Source organism: Pristiophorus japonicus, chromosome 3 (assembly GCF_044704955.1).
Source record: "Pristiophorus japonicus isolate sPriJap1 chromosome 3, sPriJap1.hap1, whole genome shotgun sequence".
Lineage (NCBI taxonomy): Eukaryota > Metazoa > Chordata > Chondrichthyes > Pristiophoridae > Pristiophorus > Pristiophorus japonicus.
Window position 1 is genome coordinate 86,353,413 of NC_091979.1, and position 20,998 is coordinate 86,374,410.

Below are 20,998 nucleotides of genomic sequence, written 5' to 3' on the forward strand. Positions count from 1 at the left end.
TCTTGGAGTTAAAGAGCACTCAGTCTAACAGTTATTGCATACATAACATTTGGCGACGAGAATACAAGAACCTTTGCATGCAAAAATGAGCACAATTGGAATGTTGGAGCGATTCGTGGAGGGAGAAGATTGGGCAGACTTTCTGAGCCATTTGAGCCAGTACTTTGTGGCCAACAAAATGGAGGAGCTCGGCGACGCAGATCGGCGCCGGGCCGTGTTCCTCACTGTTTGCGGTCCAAAGCTTTATGGTCTGATAAGGAACCTACTCCTGCCTGTGAGTCCAACAGAGAAGATGTATGAAGAATTGTGTACACTGGTACAGGAACACCTCAAGCCAGACGAAGGCATCATCATCTCGAGATACAGATTTTATACGCACGGTCGCTCGGAAGGTCAGAATGTGGCCGAATTCGTTGCCGACCTGAGACATCTAGCGGAACCGTGTAAGTTCGGGGCTGTGTTGGCAGACATGCTGCGGGACTTCTTTGTAATCAGCATCAACCACGAGGTGATCCTGCGTAAACTACTGGCGGTGGAGACATTGGACTTGAACAGGGCCATCACAATCACTCAGTCGTGCATGATGACGGATAGAAGTTTAAAGCAGATATCAGTGAAAAATCAAACTTGGCAAGTACTGCAAATGTGATTGATTCGGCGTTCGGCAGAGCGGCACAAGGCAGGGCCGACCCAACTGCATACGCGAAACCTGTGGCTGCCCAAAGTCTGCCAGTGGGAATGCATCCGATTTCTCCATGTTGGCATTGTGGGGGAAATTACCGGTATCTCCAGCGCCAGTGTCCGCAGATGAGTAGGCGTGCTACGACACAACACGTAGAGGAAGATAGTCTGATCAGCGCGGATCAGATAGATTGGCGAATGATACTTAAGGGGTTGACTGTGGATGGGCAATGGCAGACATTTAGAGACCGCATGGATGAATGACAACAATTGTACATTCCTGTCTGGCGTAAAAATAAAAAAGGGAAGGTGGCTCAACCGTGGCTATCTAGGGAAATCAGGGATAGTATTAAAGCCAAGGAAGTGGCATACAAATTGGCCAGAAATAGCAGCGAACCTGGGGACTGGGAGAAATTTAGAACTCAGCAGAGGAGGACAAAGGGTTTGATTAGGGCAGGGAAAATGGAGTACGAGAAGAAGCTTGCAGGGAACATTAAGGCGGATTGCAAAAGTTTCTATAGGTATGTAAAGAGAAAAAGGTTAGTAAAGACAAACGTAGGTCCCCTGCAGTCAGAATCAGGGGAAGTCATAACGGGGAACAAAGAAATGGCAGACCAATTGAACAAGAATTTGGTTCAGTATTCACTAAGGAGGACACAAACAACCTTCCGGATATAAAAGGGGTCAGAGGGTCTAGTAAGGAGGAGGAACTGAGGGAAATCTTTATTAGTCGGGAAATTGTGTTGGGGAAATTGATGGGATTGAAGGCCGATAAATCCCCAGGGCCTGATGGACTGCATCTCAGAGTACTTAAGGAGGTGGCCTTGGAAATAGCGGATGCATTGACAGTCATTTTCCAACATTCCATTGACTCTGGATCAGTTCCTATGGAGTGGAGGGTAGCCAATGCAACCCCACTTTTTAAAAAAGGAGGGAGAGAGAAAGCAGGGAATTATAGACCGGTCAGCCTGACCTCAGTAGTGGGTAAAATGATGGAATCAATTATTAAGGATGTCATAGCAGCGCATTTGGAAAATGGTGACATGATAGGTCCAAGTCAGCATGGATTTGTGAAAGGGAGATCATGCTTGACAAATCTTCTGGAATTTTTTGAGGATGTTTCCAGTAAAGTGGACAAAGGAGAACCAGTTGATGTGGTATATTTGGACTTTCAGAGGGCTTTCGACAAGGTCCCACACAGGAGATTAATGTGCAAAGTTAAAGCACATGGGATTGGGGGTAGTGTGCTGACGTGGATTGAGAACTGGTTGTCAGACAGGAAGCAAAGAGGAGGAGTAAATGGGTACTTTTCAGAATGGCAGGCAGTGACTAGTGGGGTACCGCAAGGTTCTGTGCTGGGGCCCCAGCTGTTTACATTGTACATTAATGATTTAGACGAGGGGATTAAATGTAATATCTCCAAATTTGCGGATGACACTAAGTTGGGTGGCAGTGTGAGCTGCGAGGAGGACACTATGAGGCTGCAGAGTGACTTGGATAGGTTAGGTGAGTGGGCAAATGCGTGGCAGATGAAGTATAATGTGGATAAATGTGAGGTTATCCACTTTGGTGGTAAAAACAGAGAGACAGACTATTATCTGAATGGTGACAGATTAGGAAGGGGGAAGGTGCAGCGAGACCTGGGTGTCATGGTACATCAGTCATTGAAGGTTGGCATGCAGGTACAGCAGGCGGTTAAGAAAGCAAATGGCATGTTGGCCTTCATAGCGAGGGGATTTGAGTACAGGGGCAGGGAGGTGTTGCTGCAGTTGTATAGGGCCTTGGTGAGGCCACACCTGGAGTATTGTGTACAGTTTTGGTCTCCTAACTTGAGGAAGGACGTTCTTGCTATTGAGGGAGTGCAGCGAAGATTCACCAGACTGATTCCCGGGATGGTGGGACTGACCTATCAAGAAAGACTGGATCAACTGGGCTTGTATTCACTGGAGTTCAGAAGAGTGAGAGGGGACCTCATAGAAACGTTTAAAATTCTGACGGGTTTGGACAGGTTGGATGCAGGAAGAATGTTCCCAATGTTGGGGAAGTCCAGAATCAGGGGTCACAGTCTAAGGATAAGGGGTAAGCCATTTAGGACCGAGATGAGGAGAAACTTCTTCACCCAGAGAGTGGTGAACCTGTGGAATTCTCTACCACAGAAAGTAGTTGAGGCCAATTCACTAAATATATTCAAAAGGGAGTTAGATGAAGTCCTTACTACTCGGGGGATCAAGGGGTATGGCGAGAAAGCAGGAATGGGGTACTGAAGTTTCATGTTCAGCCATGAACTCATTGAATGGCGGTGCAGGCTAGAAGGGCTGAATGGCCTGCTCCTGCACCTATTTTCTATGTTTCTATGTTTCTATGATCCAGATACGCAATCCGAGATATCAGAGGAGGAAGTGTATGGACTGTACTCATTCCGAACTAAGAGCAAACTGATAATGATTAATGTGAAATTTAATGAGGTACCAGTATCGATGGAACGGGACACAGGGGCGAATCAATCGATAATGAGCCAGAGGGCATTCAACAAGCTATGGGATACTAAGACTATGAGGCCCAGGCTGTGTCCAGTCAATGCCAAGTTGTGTACCTGTACCAAAGAACTCATAACGATATTGACAGTGTCACAATTAAAGTGTCGTATGACAGTGCGGTTCACGAGTTACCACTATGGATTGTCCCAGGCAATGGCCCAACGCTGTTCGGCAGCAACTGGCTTGAAAAAATCAGGTGCGATTGGAATGACATCAAGGCGTTGTCGTCGGAGAAAGGTACATGTGCCCAAGTACCGAGCAAGTTTCCCTCGCTGTTTGAAGTGGGCATCGGCAATTTCACGGGAGCCAAGGTACAGATTCACGTGGACTCGGATGCAAGATCCGTCCATCATAAAGCTCGGGCAGTTCCGTACATGATGAGGGAGAAGGTCGGAATCAAACTGGACAGACTTCAGCGTGAAGGGATCATTTCACCAGTTGAATTTAATGAATGGGCCAGCTCCATCATTCCTGTGCTGAAAAGTGATGGCACAGTCAGAATCTGTGGAGACTACAGGGCTATGATCAACAGGGTTTCAAAGCAGGATCAGTACCCGTTACTGAAGGCTGATGACTTGTTTGTAACGCTAGCCAGGGGGAAGTCGTTCACCAAACTGGACTGGACGTCAGCCTACATGACACGGGAGCTGGTCGAGACATCGAAGAGACTTACGTGCATTAACACGCATAAAGGACTGTTTATTTACTACAGGTGCCCTTTTGTAATTCGCTCGGCTGCAGCAATATTCCAGAAGAACTTAGGGAGTCTACTGAAGTCCGTCCCCAGAACCATCGTGTTCTAAGATGACATCCTGATCACAATTCGTGACTCCAAGGACCATCTGAACGACCTAGAAGAGGTTCTACAGCGTCTGAACAGAGTGGGACTCAGACTGAAATGCTCGAAGTGCATCTTCATGGCACCAGAGGTCGAATTCTTGGGGAAGAAAATTGCTGCTGACGGCACCAGGCCCACGGACTCAAAAACGAAGGCCATCAAGAATGCACCTAAGCCGCAGAATGTGATGGAGCTGTGCTCGTTTCTGGGTCTACTCAACTATTTCGGTAACTTGCTACCTAAATTGAGCACCTTATTGGAACCACTGCACATGCTGCTAAGAAAAGGTGACAACTGGGTGTGGGGTGCATCTCAAGACAGAGCTTTTGAGAAAGCCACTAATCTGCTTTGCTCTAACAAGCTGCTGGCAAATTATGACCCATGTAAACATTTAGTATTGGCCTGTGATGCTTCATCATATGGAATTGGTTGCGTACTCCAACAAGCTAATGAGTCGGGTAAACTTCAACCAATCGTGAAATCATCAAAAAGTTTGTCTAAAGCAGAAAGAACCTACAGCATGGTAGAAAAAGAAGCTCTAGCCTGTGTGTATGGGGTTAAAAAAATGCATCAGTACCTGTTGGGTCTTCAGTTTGAACTGGAGACAGATCGCAAGCCGGTCATTTCACTGTTCTCTGAAAGCAAAGATATCAATACCAACGCTTCATCCCGCATCCAGAGGTGGGCACTGACATTATCCGCTTACGATTATGTCATTCGCCATAGACCTGGCACCGAAAATTGTGACGATGCTTTGAGCCATTTGCCACTGCCCACACTGGAGGTGGAAATGCCACAACCAGCAGATTTAATGTTATCATGGATGCTTTTGAGAGTGAAGGTACCCCTGTCACAACTCACCAAGTTAAGACCTGGACCAGCCAGGACCTGATTTTATCAGTGGTGAAGAGTTGCATCCTCAAAGGTGATTGGTCTGCAATATCCAAGCAAATGTGCGAGGAGATCAAACCTTACATTTGTCACAAAGCCGAACTGTCTATTCAGTCAGATTGTATACTGTGGGGCAATTGTGTTGTTGTGCCCAAGAAAGAGAGAGAGAGATTTGTACGTGAGCTACATAGCAATCATCCCGGCATTGTAATGATGAAAGCCATCGCCAGGTCTCATGTATGGTGGCCGGAAATTGAGTCTGAGCTGGAATCATGTGTGCATCAGTGCAACACTTGCATGCAGCTCAGCAAAGCACCAGCGGAATCGCCGTTGAGTCTGTGGTCGTGGCCGTCTAAACCATGGTCCCAGATCCACATAGACATTGCAGGTCCCTTTCTGGGGAAGATGTTTTTAGTTGTGGTGGATGCATATTCAAAGTGGATAGAATGTATAATCATGTCATCCAGCACGTCCACAACTACCATTGCGAATCTCAGTGTCATGTTCGCGACACATGGTCTGCCTGACATAGTGGTGAGCGACAACGGATCATGCTTCACCAGTCAAGAGTTCATGAAACTCAATGATATCAAACATGTACGGTCAGCACCGTTCAAACCTGCATCCGATGGGCAAGCAGAACATACTGTCCAAATCATAAAGCAGAGTATGAAGCGAGTAACCCAAGGGTCACTGCAGACGTGCCTGCCATGTATACTGCTTAGTTACAGGACACGACCACACACGCTTACCAGGGTCTCACCTGCTGAACTAATGATGAAGAGAAGTATCAAGACCAAGCTATCTCTTGTACATCCTGATTTGAATAATCATGTTGAATATAGAAGACAAAGTCAGAAAGGGTATCACGATCGCGCAGCTGCGTCACGCGATATTTCTGTAAATGATCCAGTATATGTTCTGAATTATGGTCAGGATCCCAAGTGGATCGCTGGTACTGTCATGGCCAAGGAGGGCAACAGAGTATTTATTGTCAAGCTCAAAAATAGGCAAACATGCAGGAAACATATGGATCAGACAAAGCTGCAGCACACGGACGAACTGGAACTGTCGGAGGAAGAGACAATCGACGACCAACCAACCTACCCCGAGTCATCAGAGGACTCAAGGGTCATCAGTGGATCAGGACATTCAATCACTGACATGTTCAATGAAAATGGACTTTCAATCCCTGACATGGCCATTGCCACTCCCACCAGGTCAGCCACACAGCCACCAATCACAACAGACTCTGAACACTCACCCAAGGCTGGAGTTGAACTGAGGCGGTCAACCCGAGAGCATAAAACACCGGACCATCTCAATTTGTAAAAGACTGTGAAGATCTTAGAGCGGGGTATTGTCATGTATGTACCTTTGGAATCACTAGCCACTAGATGGCGTCATTGTTGGAGGCCATTGGGCTGCATGCACATGGTGCAGCCCAAGTATAAAAGGCCAGCCATTTTGTATGTTAGGCACTTTGTGCCTTAATAACGCAGAGCCAAGGTTATACCTCTTGGAGTTAAACAGTATTCAGTCTCACAGTTATTGCAGACATAGCAGTAATGATGACTCCTGACCTTCTGAATCATGGGAAACAAGCATTGCCATGCCGTTGCTAAAGGCAGTGACACTTTACGGCAGAAGGTCAGAGAGATTTAATGCTAACGCCCATTTCAGATCGCTCGTGGTAATGCCCAATTTAAAAAATGGAGAATAGGGTCTTTGACAATGGGCGACAAGCCGCCGATCTGAAACCCATTTTACCGCCCACACTGGAAATAACACCCATTTTTGGGCAATCTGCACAAAAGTGTAAAATCTAGCCCTAGGCCTTTATGTCAGAGGAAATTTTGAGAAGTCTATTGTTCAGACCACACCTTGACTCCCTTGTACAGTGCTGGTCAGTGAGCAACAAGGGAGCTACTGATGTATTGTGGCCATTGTAGGGAAAGACCACAAGGGGGATTGCTAGTATAGGAGTAAACCACAGATTCAAATGTAGGAATATCACCAATAAATAATTCTTCACACAAAGAGGTATCAACACTTGATTCAAGTCCAGCCAAATGGCCTTGCTCATCCATCGTTAGCGTGTGATCTCTTTTTTTTGAATGAGGAAGAAAAGGAGCAGTGGAAGGAGGATGGACAGCATTCATAGATGTAGGAGTGAAGAGGAGGCACTGTGCAGTTTCTTTTGCCTACAATTCCCAACAGTTATCGCTTATATTTGAAAAAACACGGTGTATTAGCTGCAGCTGTGGAATCGAAGGTAATGTAACTGTCCATTGGCCCAGACCTGTCTGCAATCTTTCCCGCAACTCCATGTTTGAATCTCCTCCACCATTTCCTCTGGAGTCACTCCGGGATCTATCCCAGGCCCCCTCCTATTTTTCATCTACATGCTGCACCTTGGTGACATAATCCGAAGGCATGACATCAGGTTCCACATGCATGCTCATGACACTCTACCTCACCACCATCTTTCTCTAGTCAGAGTAGGAATCGCAGGATAGCTCAGATGAATACGTGGCTTGAGCAGTGGTGCAGCAGGGAGGGATTCAAATTCCTGGGGCATTGGAACCGGTTCTGGGGGAGGTGGGACCAGTAAAACCGGACGGTCTGCACCTAGGCAGGACCAGAACCAATATCCTAGGGGGAGTGTTTGCTAGTGCTGTTGGGGAGGAGTTAAAATAATATGGCAGGGGGATGGGAACCAACACAGGGAGACAGAGGGAAGCAAAATGGAGACAGAAGCAAAAGACAGAAAGGAGATGAGTAAAATTGGAGGGCAGAGAAACCCAAGGCAAAACACAAAAAGGGCCACTGTACAGCAAAATTCTAAAGGGTCAAAGTGTAATAAAAAGACAAGCCTGAAAGCTCGGTGCCTCAATGCGAGGAGTATTCGGAACCCAGGAGAGGGCTCTGACCTAGTGAGTGGGTGAGAGCTCAGATGAACAGGACCCCAAGAAAGAATGCAAAAGGCAAGAGGCAACAGAGCAGAGTAGCACTGGGGTAAGTGTAAACCACAAGGTGATAGGAAGGGACAATATGTATGAATATAAAGGGGCTGCAGGAAGGGTCAAAACTAAAAATCATAGTTTAAAAACTAGTAATAAAACACTCTACCTAAACGCATGCAGCATTCGAAATAAAGTAAATGAGTTGACGGCACAAATCATTACAAATGGTATGATTTGGTGGCCATTACAGAAACGTGGTTGCAGGGTGGCCAAGACTGGGAATTAAACATACAGGGATATCTGACAATTCGGAAAGATAGACAAGAAGGGAAAGGAGGTGGGGTAGCTCTGTTAATAAAGGATGATATCAGGGCAGTTGTGAGAGACGATATTGGCTCTAATGAATAAAATGTTGAATCATTGTGGGTAGAGATTAGAGATAGTAAGGGGAAAAAGTCACTGGTGGGCATAGTTTATAGGTGTCATGTATTCAACCAGCATTGTAACCCATGTATAAACTGACCTAAGTTGTACACCGTGAGAACACTGACCACGAGGTGAGAGACACTCCTAACCTGGACCTTCAGGTTTAAAAGGGGAAGCTCCACCCACCTTCATCACTTGAGTGCTAAGGAATAAAGGACAGGTCACAGACTGACCTTCTCTCAAGCATGGGCCTCGTGTGCATTTATACTGTGTAGTAAGGACGTATCAATGGCGATAAGAAACTGGGATTTAAACCACGCGAGCATGGCCACTAGCAGAACAGACAAGAGGTACTATGTTAAGGAATGGTTGGGACAGAGATTCAACATTGTTAAAGCAGCACACAGTTCTCCAGGCAGACAAGGGCAGTCAGGCATGCCCCAACATGTAGTCGAACCCAGAGGGGGAATTCGACAGAGACAATGGCAAGCTGAACAGCGATTCACGCCATTGCAAGGGACAATGCGGCCAGTAATGGGGCCATCAACACCTGTTAATGGTGCACTCAAGGACAATAACAGGGGCAGTCAGGGACGATCGACTGGCAAGGACCTTTTGTTTCAAACCGCAACTCATGCTGGAGACGTGGAGGCATACATTCAGCCAGAGTTTGCAGAGATGAGCAAAATATCTGCAGAAATTGCAGAAATGGACACTGGGGGAAACCGCTGGAAGCTGAAGTTCAGCGAGTTCATGTGGAGCACGTATACAGTTCATACACCAGGACGCCACCGATAATGATGAAAGTGCTCCTCAATGGCATCCCAGTATCAATGGAGTTAGACACAGGTGCCAGCCAGTCCCTGATGGGTATCAAACAGTTCAAAAAGTTGTGGGCATCCAAGGCCAGGAGGCCAAAATTATCGCTGATTGACGCACAGCTACGGAGTTACACAAAGCAGATCATTCGGGTGCTCAGCAGCGCCACGGTAGTCATGACCCACAAAGATTCGGAGAACAGGTTGCCACTCTGGATTGTCCCAGGGGACAGTCCCGCACTACTGGGGAGGAGTTGGCTTGCTGTCATGAACTGGAAATGGGGCGATGTCAATGCAATTTCCTCTGTGGAGCGAGTATCATGCTCACAGGTCCTGGACAAATTTGACTCATTACTTAAACCCGGCATTGGCACTTTCATGGGGGCCAAAGTAGTGATTCACATAAACCTGGACGCCAGACCAGTACACCACAAGGCCAGAGCGGTGCCGTACGTGATGCGGGAAAAGATAGAAGGCGAATTGGACCGTCTGTTGAGGGAAGGCATCATCTCGCCAGTCGAATTAAGTGACTGGGCGAGCCCGATTGTGCCGGTGCTCAAGGCAGATGGGTCGGTCAGGATATGTGGTGATTACAAGGCCACCATCAATCGGGTGTCACTCCAAGACCAGTACCCGCTACCGAGAGTGGAGGACCTCTTTGCGACGCTATCCGGTGGCAAACTTTTTTCAAAATTGGACCTGACCTCAGCTTACATGACCCAGGAGCTGGCGAGTGAGTCGAAGAAGCTGACCACCATCACGACACACAAGGGGTTGTTTGAGTACAACAGATGTCTGTTCAGGATTCGCTCGGCCGCCGCGATCTTCCAATGAAATATGGAAAGCCTCCTCAAGTCGATTCCAGGGACGGTGGTTTTTCAGGACGACATCCTCATTACGGATTACGATACTGAAGAACACCTCCACAACCTGGAGGAGGTGCTACGCAGACTGAACCGGGTAGGTCTGCGACTGAAAAAGGCGAAGTGCGTCTTCCTAGCTCCAGAGGTAGAATTACTGGGGATGAGGGTAGCAGCAGCCCTACTGCATCCAAGATGGAAGCGATCCAGAGAGCACCCAGACCCCGTAACACGACGGAGCTGCGTTCGTTCCTGGAGCTCCTGAACTATTTTGGTAACTTTCTTCCCAAATTGAGCACGCTGCTAGAGCCGCTACATGTGCTCCTACGCAAAGGTCGCAAATGGGTCTGGGGGGACAACCAGGAAAGGGCTTTTAATAGAGCACGCAATTTGTTATGTTCCAACAATCTGTTAACGCTATATGACTCATGTAAGAAATTTGTGTTAACGTGCGATGCGTCGTCCTATGGAGTCGGGTGTGTGTTGCTGCATGTTAATGCCAAGGGTCAGTTACAGCCGGTAGCTTATGCCTCCAGGAGTCTGTCCCAGGCAGAAAGGGGCTACGGGATGGTAGAAAAGGAGGCGCTTGCATGTGTATATGCGGTAAAGAAAATGCACCAGTACCTGTTTGGCAGGAAATTTGAGCTGGAGACAGATCACAAACCCCTAACGTCCCTTTTGGCCGACAACAAGGCCATAAATGCAAATGCATCGGCCTGCATACAGAGGTGGGCACTCACGTTAGCTGCCTATGACTACACAATTCGCCACAGACCGGGCACCGAAAACTGCGCCGATGCACTCAGCAGGCTCCCACTAGCCACCACTGAGGGGGCTACCGAGCATGGTGCTGAGATGGTCATTGCTGTTGAAGCTTTCGGAAGCGAAGGCTCACCCGTGACAGCCCGTCAGATTAAAGCCTGGACAAATAGAGACCCGCTATTGTCTCTAGTCAAGAAATGTGTCCTGAATGGGGACTGGGCAGCCACGTACAGGGCATGCCCTGAGAAATTTAAACCATTTCACAGGCGCAAGGATGAACTCTCGATTCAGGCTGATTGCCTACTGTGGGGAAACCGTGTAGTCATGCCCCAGATGGGCAGAGAGGTGTTCACCAGAGAACTCCACAATGGGCACCCGGGCATTGTCACAATGAAGGCAATTGCCAGGTCACACGTTTGGTGGCCAGGGATAGACGCAGATCTGGAACTTTGTGTTCGCAGGTGCAACACGTGTGCCCAGCTGGGCCATGCGCCCAGGGAAGCCCCCTTAGCCCCTGGCCATGGCCCGCCAAGCCTTGGTCACGCATCCATGTGGACTACGCAGGTCCTTTCATGTGGAAAATGTTTTTGGTTGTAGTAGACACCTACTCCAAATGGATCGAGTGTGACATTTTAAATTCAAGCACATCCTCTGCCACGGTAGAAAGTCTACGGGCAATATTCGCCGCCCACGGTCTACCGGACATCTTGGTCAGCGACAATGGCCCGTGCTTCACAAGCACTGAATTCCAGGACTTCATGGCAGGCAATGGAATTAACCATGTTAGAACGGCACCGTTCAAGCCGGCCTCAAACAGCCAGGCAGAACAAGCAGTGCAGATAATCAAAAAGGGGATGCTCAGATTCCAAGGGGGTTCCCTACAAACCCGCTTATCACGCCTCCTGTTGGCCTATAGATCCCGACCACACTCGCTCACAGGGGTTCCACCCACAGAGCTACTAATGAAAAGGACGCTCAAAACCCGATTATCCCTTATACATCCTACCATGAAAGAAATTGTTGAGAGCAGGCGCCAGTCACAATATCACTACCATGACAGGAATGCGAGGGCGCGATGTATTGACGTAAATGATCCTGTTTTTGTCCTCAACTACGCTGCAGGGCCCAAATGGCTCGCAGGCACTGTGGTTGCCAAAGAGGGAAATAGGATTCTGGTAGTTAAACTTACCAATGTACAAATCTGCCGCAAACATGTGGATCAAACAAAAAGGAGGTTCAGCAAACCCATAGAAGAAGCAGAGGAAGAACACGATATAGAGTTCACTCCACCACAGGTGACCGAACACCGGAACCAAAGGGAGGAGAGCCCAGTCACTGTGGGCAGTCCGGACAGGCCTGAGGCACTGCAAACAGCAGACACTCAGGCCAGCGCCCAACAACCGGAGCCCCAACTCAGGTGCTCTACAAGGGAGTGTAAACCACCAGAGAGACTCAACCTGTGATCGCAATAAGACTTTGGGGGGGGAGGTGATGTCATGTATTCAACCAGCATTGTAACCCATGTATAAACTGACCTAAGTTGTACACCGTGAGAACACTGACCACTAGGTGGGAGACACTCCTAACCTGGACCTTCAGGTATAAAAGGGGAAGCTCCACCCACCTTCATCACTTGAGTGCTAAGGAATAAAGGACAGGTCATAGACTGACCTTCTCTCAAGCATGGGCCTCGTGTGCATTTATACTGTGTAGTAAGGACGTATCAATAGGCACCCAAATAATAACTTCACGGTGGGGTGGGCAATAATCAAGGGAATAATGGAGGCATGTGAAAAAGGAACGGCAGTAATCATGGGGGATTTTAACCTACATATTGATTGGTCAAATTAAATCGCATGGGGTAGCCTTGAGGAGGAATTCATGGAATGCATACGGGATTGTTTCTTAGAGCAGTATGTTACAGAACCTACAAGGGAGCAAGCTATCTTAGATCTGGTCCTGTGTAATGAGACAGGAATAATAAATGATCTGCAAGTAAAAGATCCTCTCGGAATGAGTGATCACAGTATGGTTGAATTTGTAATACAGATTGAGGGTGAGGAAGTAGTGTCTCAAACGAGCGTACTATGCTTAAACAAAGGGGACTACAGTGGGATGAGGGCAGAGTTGGCTAAAGTAGACTGGGAACACAGACTAAACGGTGGCACAATTGAGGAACAGTGGAGGACTTTTAAGGAGTTCTTTCATAGTGCTCAACAAAAATATATTCCAGTGAAAAAGAAGGGCAGTAAGAGAAGAGATAACCAGCCGTGGATAACCAAGGAAATAAAGGAGAGTATCAAATTAAAAACCAATGCGTATAAGGTGGCCAAGGTTAGTGGGAAACTAGAAGATTGGGAAAATTTTAAACGACAGCAAAGAATGACTAAGAAAGCAATAAAGAAAGGAAAGATAGATTACGAAAGTAAACTTACACAAAACATAAAAACAGATAGTAAAAGCTTTCACCGATATATAAAATGGAAAAGAGTGACGAAAGTAAATGTTGGTCCCTTAGAAGATGAGAAGGGGGATTTAATAATGGGAAATGTGGAAATGGCTGAGACCTTAAACAATTATTTTGCTTCGGTCTTCATAGTGGAAGACACAAAAACCATGCCAAAAATTGCTGGTCATGGGAATGTGGGTAGGGAGGACCTTGAGATAATCACTATCACTAGGGAGGTAGAGCTGGACAGGTTAATGGGACTCAAGCTGGACAAGTCCCCTGGTCCTGATGAAATGCATGCCAGGGTATTAAAAGAGATGGCGGAAGTTATAGCAGATGCATTCGTTATAATCTACCAAAATTCTCTGGACTCTGGGGAGGTACCAGCAAAGCAGCTAATGTAACGCCTCTGTTTAAAAAAGGGGGCAGACAAAAGGCAGGTAACTATAGGCCGGTTAGTTTAACATCTGTAATGGGGAAAATGCTTGAAGCTATCAATAAGGAAGAAATAGCGGGACATCTAGATAGGAATAGTGCAATCAAGCAGGCGCAACATGGATTCATGAAGGGGAAATCATGTTTAACTAATTTACTGGAATTCTTTGAGGATATAACGAGCATGGTGGATAGAGGTGTACCGATGGATGTGGTGTATTTAGATTTCCAAAAGACATTCGATAAGGTGCCACACAAAAGGTTACTGCAGAAGATAAAGGTACGCGGAGACAGAGGAAATGTATTAGCATGGATCGAGAATTGGCTGGCTAACAGAAAGCAGAGAGTCGGGATAAATGGGTCCTTTTCAGGTTGGAAATTGGTGGTTTACCACAGGGATCGGTGCTGGGACCACAACTGTTTACAATATACATAGATGACCTGGAAGAGGCGACAGAGTGTAGAGTGTAGTGTAACAAAATTTGCAGATGACACAAAGATTAGTGGGAAAGCGGGTTGTGTGGAGGACACAGAGAGGCTGCAAAGAGATTTAGATAGATTAAGCAAATGGGCTAAGGTTTGGCAGATGGAATACAATGTCAGAAAATGTGAGGTCATCCACCTTGGAAAAAAAAACAGTAAAAGGGAATATTATTTGAATGGGGAGAAATTACAACATGCTGCGGTGCAGAGGGACCTGGGGGTCCTTGTGCATGAATCCCAAAAAGTTAGTTTGCAGGTGCAGCAGGTAATCAGGAAAGCGAATGGAATGTTGGCCTTCATTGCGAGAGGGATGGAGTCCAAAAGCAGGGAGGTCCTGCTGCAACTGTACAGGGTATTGGTGAGGCCGCACCTGGAGTACTGCGTACAGTTTTGATCACCTTACTTAAGGAAGAATATACTATCTTTGGAGAGGGTACAGAGACGATTCACTGGGCTGATTCCGGAGATGAGGGGGTTACCTTATGATGATAGATTGAGTAGACTGGGTCTTTACTCGTTGGAGTTCAGAAGGATGAGGGGTGATCTTATAGAAACATTTAAAATAATGAATGGGATAGACAAGATATAGGCAGAGAGGTTGTTTCCACTGGTCAGGGAGACTAGAACTAGGGGGTACAGCCTCAAAATACGGGGGAGCCAATTTAAAACCGAGTTGAGAAGGAATTTCTTCTCCCAGAGGGTCGTGAATCTGTGGAATTCTCTGCCCAAGGAAGCAGTTGAGGCTAGCTCATTGAATGTATTCAAATCACAGATAGCTAGATTTCTAACCAATAAGGGAATTAAGGGTTCCGGGGAGCAGGCGGGTAATTGGAGCTGAGTCCACAGCCAGATCAGCCATGATCTTGTTGAATGGTGGAGCAGGCTCGAGGGGCGAGATGGCCTACTCCTGTTTCTAATTCTTATGTTCTTATGTTCTTATGTTCTCAACCCCTCCACTGCTTCTGTTTTGTCAGACTGCTTGTCCAACATGCAGTCTCAGATAAACTTCAAATTCATTGCCTTCAGCCCCAACACAAACCCCATTCCCTCGCTAATGATTCAATCCTCTTCCCTGACCACCGTCTCAGGCTGAAACAGACTCTTCACACCCTTGGTGTCCTATTCGTCCCAGAGCTGAGCTTCTGACCCCATATCCTCTCCATCACAAAGACCACCTAATTTTACAACATCGCCATCTCAGCCCCTGCTGAAACCCTCATCCAGGCTTTTGTTACTTCCAGCCTCGACAATTCCAAATGCTCTCTTGTCCGCCCAACCATCTTCCATCCTCAATAAGCTTGAGATTATCCAAAACTGCTGCACATGTCCTAACTCAGAGCAAATCCTGTTCACCCATCATCCTTCTGCTCGCTGACGTACATTGGCTCTCACCATTGGCTAACACCTTGATTTTAAAATTCTCATACTCATTTTGAAATCCCTCCAAGGCCTGATCACTTCCTTTCTGAACTCGATAATGTCAGCACTGCGCATTCCCTGAACTCGGTAGTGCCAGCGTTGTGCGTTCTCTGAACTCGGGAGTGTTAGGGCTGCTCGTTCTCTGAACTCGGTAGTGTCATGTATCTCACATTACTGTATATAACTGTATCTTACCATGCTATTGATGACTGTAACTGGATATGACCTGTAACAATAAGCATACCTTACCACCAGGGGTGCTCTTGCAGGAGACACTCCATACCTGTCCCACTGTGGTATATAAAGGAAGGTCTCAGGCAAGTGCAGCACTGGAGAGCTGGAATTAAAGGTATAGGTCCTGAGTGACCTTGACTTCAGCATGTGTCTCATGTAAGTCAGTACATTAGAGTCAGGACTTAACAGTGGCGACGAGTTACAGGATCACAGAATCCACAGAATGGCTACCAACAGCTCAGATGAGAAATACAATGCTGGAGACAATTGTGATGACTTTATAGAAAGGCTCCAGCAAAGCTTTGTGACCAAAGACTGGCTGGGCGATGATAAGGCAGACAAGAGAAGAGCCCATCTCTTGACCAGCTGTGGCTCGAAAACATACGCTTTAATGAAAGACCTGCTGGCACCCGAGAAACCAGCAAGCAAGTCGTTTGAGGAGTTGAGCACATTGGTGAGAGACCACCTGAAGCCAGCGAGCAGCCTACACATGGCCAGACACAGGTTCTACAACTAAAGACGCTGTGTGGGCCAAAGCATACCCAACTTCGTGGCGGAACTTCGGAGGCTGGCTAGTTCATGTGAGTTCCCTGATGAACTAAGGAGAGAATTACTGAGAGACTTTTTTATTGAAGGAATAGGCCACGCAGGCATATTCCGAAAGCTTATAGAAACTAAGGGCCCAAGTTTCGGCCTCAGTTGCTCCTGATTTTTTGGAGCAACTGGTGTAGAACGGAGTATCTTAGAAATTCAAATTCTCGGCATTTAGTTTGCTCCAGTTCTAGTCAGTTGGAACAGTTTCATTTTGGAACAGAATTTTTTTTTCAAAAGGGGGCGTGTGCGGCCACTTACGCCTGTTTTCAAAGTTTCGGCAGTGAAAACTTACGCCAAACTAACTTAGAATGGAGTAAGTGAAGATTTTTGTACGCTGGAAAAAACCTTGTCTACACTTCAGAAAATCAGGTGTAGGTTACAAATCAGGCGTAGGGAATCGGGGGGCGGGGGTTTAAAGGGAAGTTTACAAACATTAAACACTTCAGTTTTACAAATAAAGAGCCATCATCAATAATAAATGATAAAAACATCAATAAATCAACCAATAAATCAATCAAAAAAAATAAATAAGAAATTTTTTTTTAAAAATCAATAAATAAAACATTTTCTACTTACTGACTGCAGCACCGGGAGCCCTCCAACAGCGTGCTGGGATGCCGCAGCCCCCCCCCCCCCACCCCCCGCAGTATGTCTCTGTCAGTGTCTCTATCTCTCTGTCTGTCTGTCTGTGTGTGTCTCTCACTCTCTGTCTGTCAGTGTCGATGTTTCTGACAGCGAGGGGAGGGGGAGGAGGGGAGTAGAGGGAGAGAGGGGGGAGGCAGGGGGAGGGGAGGGAGGGAGCCAGAGGGGGATGGGGAGAAGGGGAAGGGAAGGGGGAGAAGGGGAGGGGGGAGAGAAGGGGGGGAGGAGAAGGGGAAGGGGGAGGAGAAGGGGAAGGGGGAGGAGAAGGGGAAGGGGGGAGGAGAAGGGGAAAGTGGGGGAGGAGGAGAAGGGGAGGGGGGAGAGGAGAAGGGGAGGCGGGAGAGGAGAAGGGGAAGGGGGCGGAGAGGAGAAGGGGAAAGGGAAGGGGAAAGAGAAGAGGGGTAGAAGGGGAAGGAGAGGGGGGGAAGGAAAGGAGAAGGGGGAAAGGAGAAGGGGGGAGGAGAAGGGGGGAAGGAGAAAGGGGGAAAGGAGAAGGTGGGGGGGAAAAGGAGAAGGGGGAGGGAGGCTGAACGGGCCAGGCCTGGCCGGGCCCAAGACTTCGGGCAGGGCCCGTCCCCAGCACCAGATTTACAAGTAGGTGGCGTTGGGTCGGGTCGGGTCCGGGGTCCGGGGTCAGGAGCGTAGGTCGGGTCGGGGGGACCGCGGGTCCGGTCCGGTCCAGTTGTGGGGGGGGGGGGGGAAGCGGGAGTCGAGTCAGGTCGGGAGGAAGCAGGAGCTGGGCGTGGGAGGCAGTCTTATGCACGCAGCCCCAGTGAGGCCATTCGGCCAGGGCTAGGGGCTGCGTGCTTCGGGTCCCTCCCACACAGTTTTGGGCACCTGAGCTACTGCACATGTGCGCCCTCTGTAGCGCGCATGTGCAGAGGTCCCGGCACTGTTTTCAGCGCAGGGACCTGGCTCCTCCATCTACAGCTCGTGCTGCACCGCGCCCAGATCCAGAGGACCAGCAGGGAGCCAGAGAATCTGCAAGTTTTTTTTAGGCACACTTTGTGGCGCGAAAAACGGGCATCCAGGACGGGGCTGCGCCATTCTAGGCGCGGCCCGAAACTTGGGCCCTAAGAACTTGACTCTAGAGGAAGCAGCACTGGTCGCACAGACGTTCTTGGCAGGCACACACAGACAAAGGCAGGAGAGCAGGCCTTCAACAGCAGACAGTGGCGCCAGAAGCCATCAAAATCAAGGGCCACATGAACGGCCGATCACACCTCATCAATCCACAATGCGAGCAATCAACAACAGATTGAGAGAAGCTCAAGGGAGATCAGCCAGATGCAGCTCATCCTTCGGAAACAATGGAAACGGTCTGTGTTGGAGATGTAGGAGAAGGCACTCAACCAGGGTGTGTCGATTTCAGCATGCCATTTGCAGAAACTGCAACTACACAGGGCATCTGGCTCGCATGTGCAGAAAAACAGCAGCTCGGCTGGTATACGAATCGGAAGGGTCAGAAAACGGACCAGAAGACGGTTGGAACAGTGCACGGGACACCGGGGTACAGCGGGTTAACACGATCAATGTCCACTGTTCTTACACCAAGACGCCTCCAATTATGATGAGGGTTCTACTCAACGGGATACCCGTCAACATGGAACTGGACACGGGGGCCAGTCAATCCCTCATGAGCGTTCAACAAATTGAACAGCTGTGGCCGCACAAAAGCAACAGACCAAAACTCACAAAGATCGACACCAAACTAAGGACCTAGATTAAAGAAATCGTCCCAGTCCTTTGCAGCGCCATGCTCTCAGTCACACACAAAGGGAAGGTGCACCGTGGTTTCCCTATAGATTGTTCCCGGGGATCTCCCAGTCCTGTTGGGGAGAAGCTGGTTAGCAGAACTTAATTGGAAATGGGATGATGTTCACACCATGTCGTCAGAGGAACGGACCTCCTGCTCAACAGTTCTAAGCTGTTTTGAACATCTCTTTCAGCCAGGTGTGGGCACCTTCAAAGGGGCTAAAGTTAGAATCTACATCACACAGAATGCCAGACCGGTCCATCACAAGGCTAGAGCTGTGCCTTATGTGATAAGGGAAAAGATTGAAAACAAACTGGATCGGCTTCTGCGGGAAGGCATAATTTCTCCCGTGGAATTCAGCGACTTGGCAAGCCCCATCGTCCCCGTCATGAAGCTTGATGGATCCGTGCGAATCTGTGGGGTTTACAAGTCTACCATAAACAGAGTCTCCCTACAGGACCAAGACCCACTGCCCAGAGCGGAGGACTATTTGCCACGTTGTCTGGAGGAAAGCTTTTCTCGAAACTTGACCTCACATCTGCGTATTAGTTGATGTGGTATATTTGGACTTTCAAAAGGCTTTCGACAAGGTCCCACACAAGAGATTAATGTACAAAGTTAAAGCACATGGGATTGGGGGTAGTGTGCTGACATGGATTGAGAACTGGTTGTCAGACAGGAAGCAAAGAGTAGGAGTAAATGGGGACTTTTCAGAATGGCAGGCAGTGACTAGTGGGGTACCGCAAGGTTCTGTGCTGGGGCCCCAGCTGTTTACACTGTACATTAATGATTTAGACGAGGGGATTAAATGTAGTATCTCCAAATTTGCGGATGACACTAAGTTGGGTGGCAGTGTGAGCTGCGAGGAGGATGCTATGAGGCTGCAGAGTGACTTGGATAGGTTAGGTGAGTGGGAAAATGCATGGCAGATGAAGTATAATGTGGATAAATATGAGGTTATTCACTTTGGTGGTAAAAACAGAGAGACAGACTATTATCTGAATGGTGACAGATTAGGAAAAGGGGAGGTGTAACGAGACCTGGGTGTCATGGTACATCAGTCATTGAAGGTTGGCATGCAGGTACAGCAGGCGGTTAAGAAAGCAAATGGCATGTTGGCCTTCATAGCGAGGGGATTTGAGTACAGGGGCAGGGAGGTGTTGCTACAGTTTTACAGAGCCTTGGTGAGGCCACACCTGGAGTATTGTGTACAGTTTTGGTCTCCTAACTTGAGGAAGGCCATTCTTGCTATTGAGGGAGTGCAGCGAAGGTTCAACAGACTGATTCCCGGGATGGCGGGAAAGACTGGATCAACTGGGCTTGTATTCACTGGAGTTCAGAAGAATGAGAGGGGACCTCATAGAAACGTTTAAACTTCTGATGGGTTCAGACAGGTTAGATGCAGGAAGAATGTTCCCAATGTTGGGGAAGTCCAGAACCAGGGGTCACAGTCTAAGGATAAGGGGTAAGCCATTTAGGACCGAGATGAGGAGAAATGTCTTCACCCAGAGAGTGGTGAACCTGTGGAATTCTCTACCACAGAAAGTTGTTGAGGCCAATTCACTAAATATATTCAAAAAGGAGTTAGATGAAGTCCTTACTACTTGGGAGATCAAGGGGTATGGCGAGAAAGCAGGAATGGGGTACTGAAGTTTCATGTTCAGCCATGAACTCATTGAATGGCGGTGCAGGCTAGAAGGGCCAAATGGCTTACTCCTGCACCTATTTTCTATGTTTCCATGTTTCTATGTATATGACGCAAGAACTGACCGAAGAGTCTAAGCTACTCACCACCATCAATACACATCGAGGCTTTTTTGTGTACAATCGATGCCCATTCGGCATCAGGTCGGCAGCTGCTATATTCCAGCGCAACATGGAAAGTCTGCTCAGGTCCATCCCGGGGACGGTTGTGTTTCAAGATGACATACTCATCACGGGCAGGGACACCGACTCTCATCTCCGCAATCTTGAGGAAGTACTAAGTCGATTGGATCAGGTAGGCCTAAGAGTTAAGAAATACAAGTGTCTGTTTCTCGCGCCTGAGGTTGAATTTTTGGGCAGAAGGATTGCCGCTGATGGAATCCGCCCAACCAAATCCAAAACCGAAGCGATTCGCCTGGCACCCAGGCCCCGGAATGTCTCGGAACTGCACGCCTTTCTCGGGCTACTCAATTACTTTGGGAACTTTATGCAGAACTTGAGCA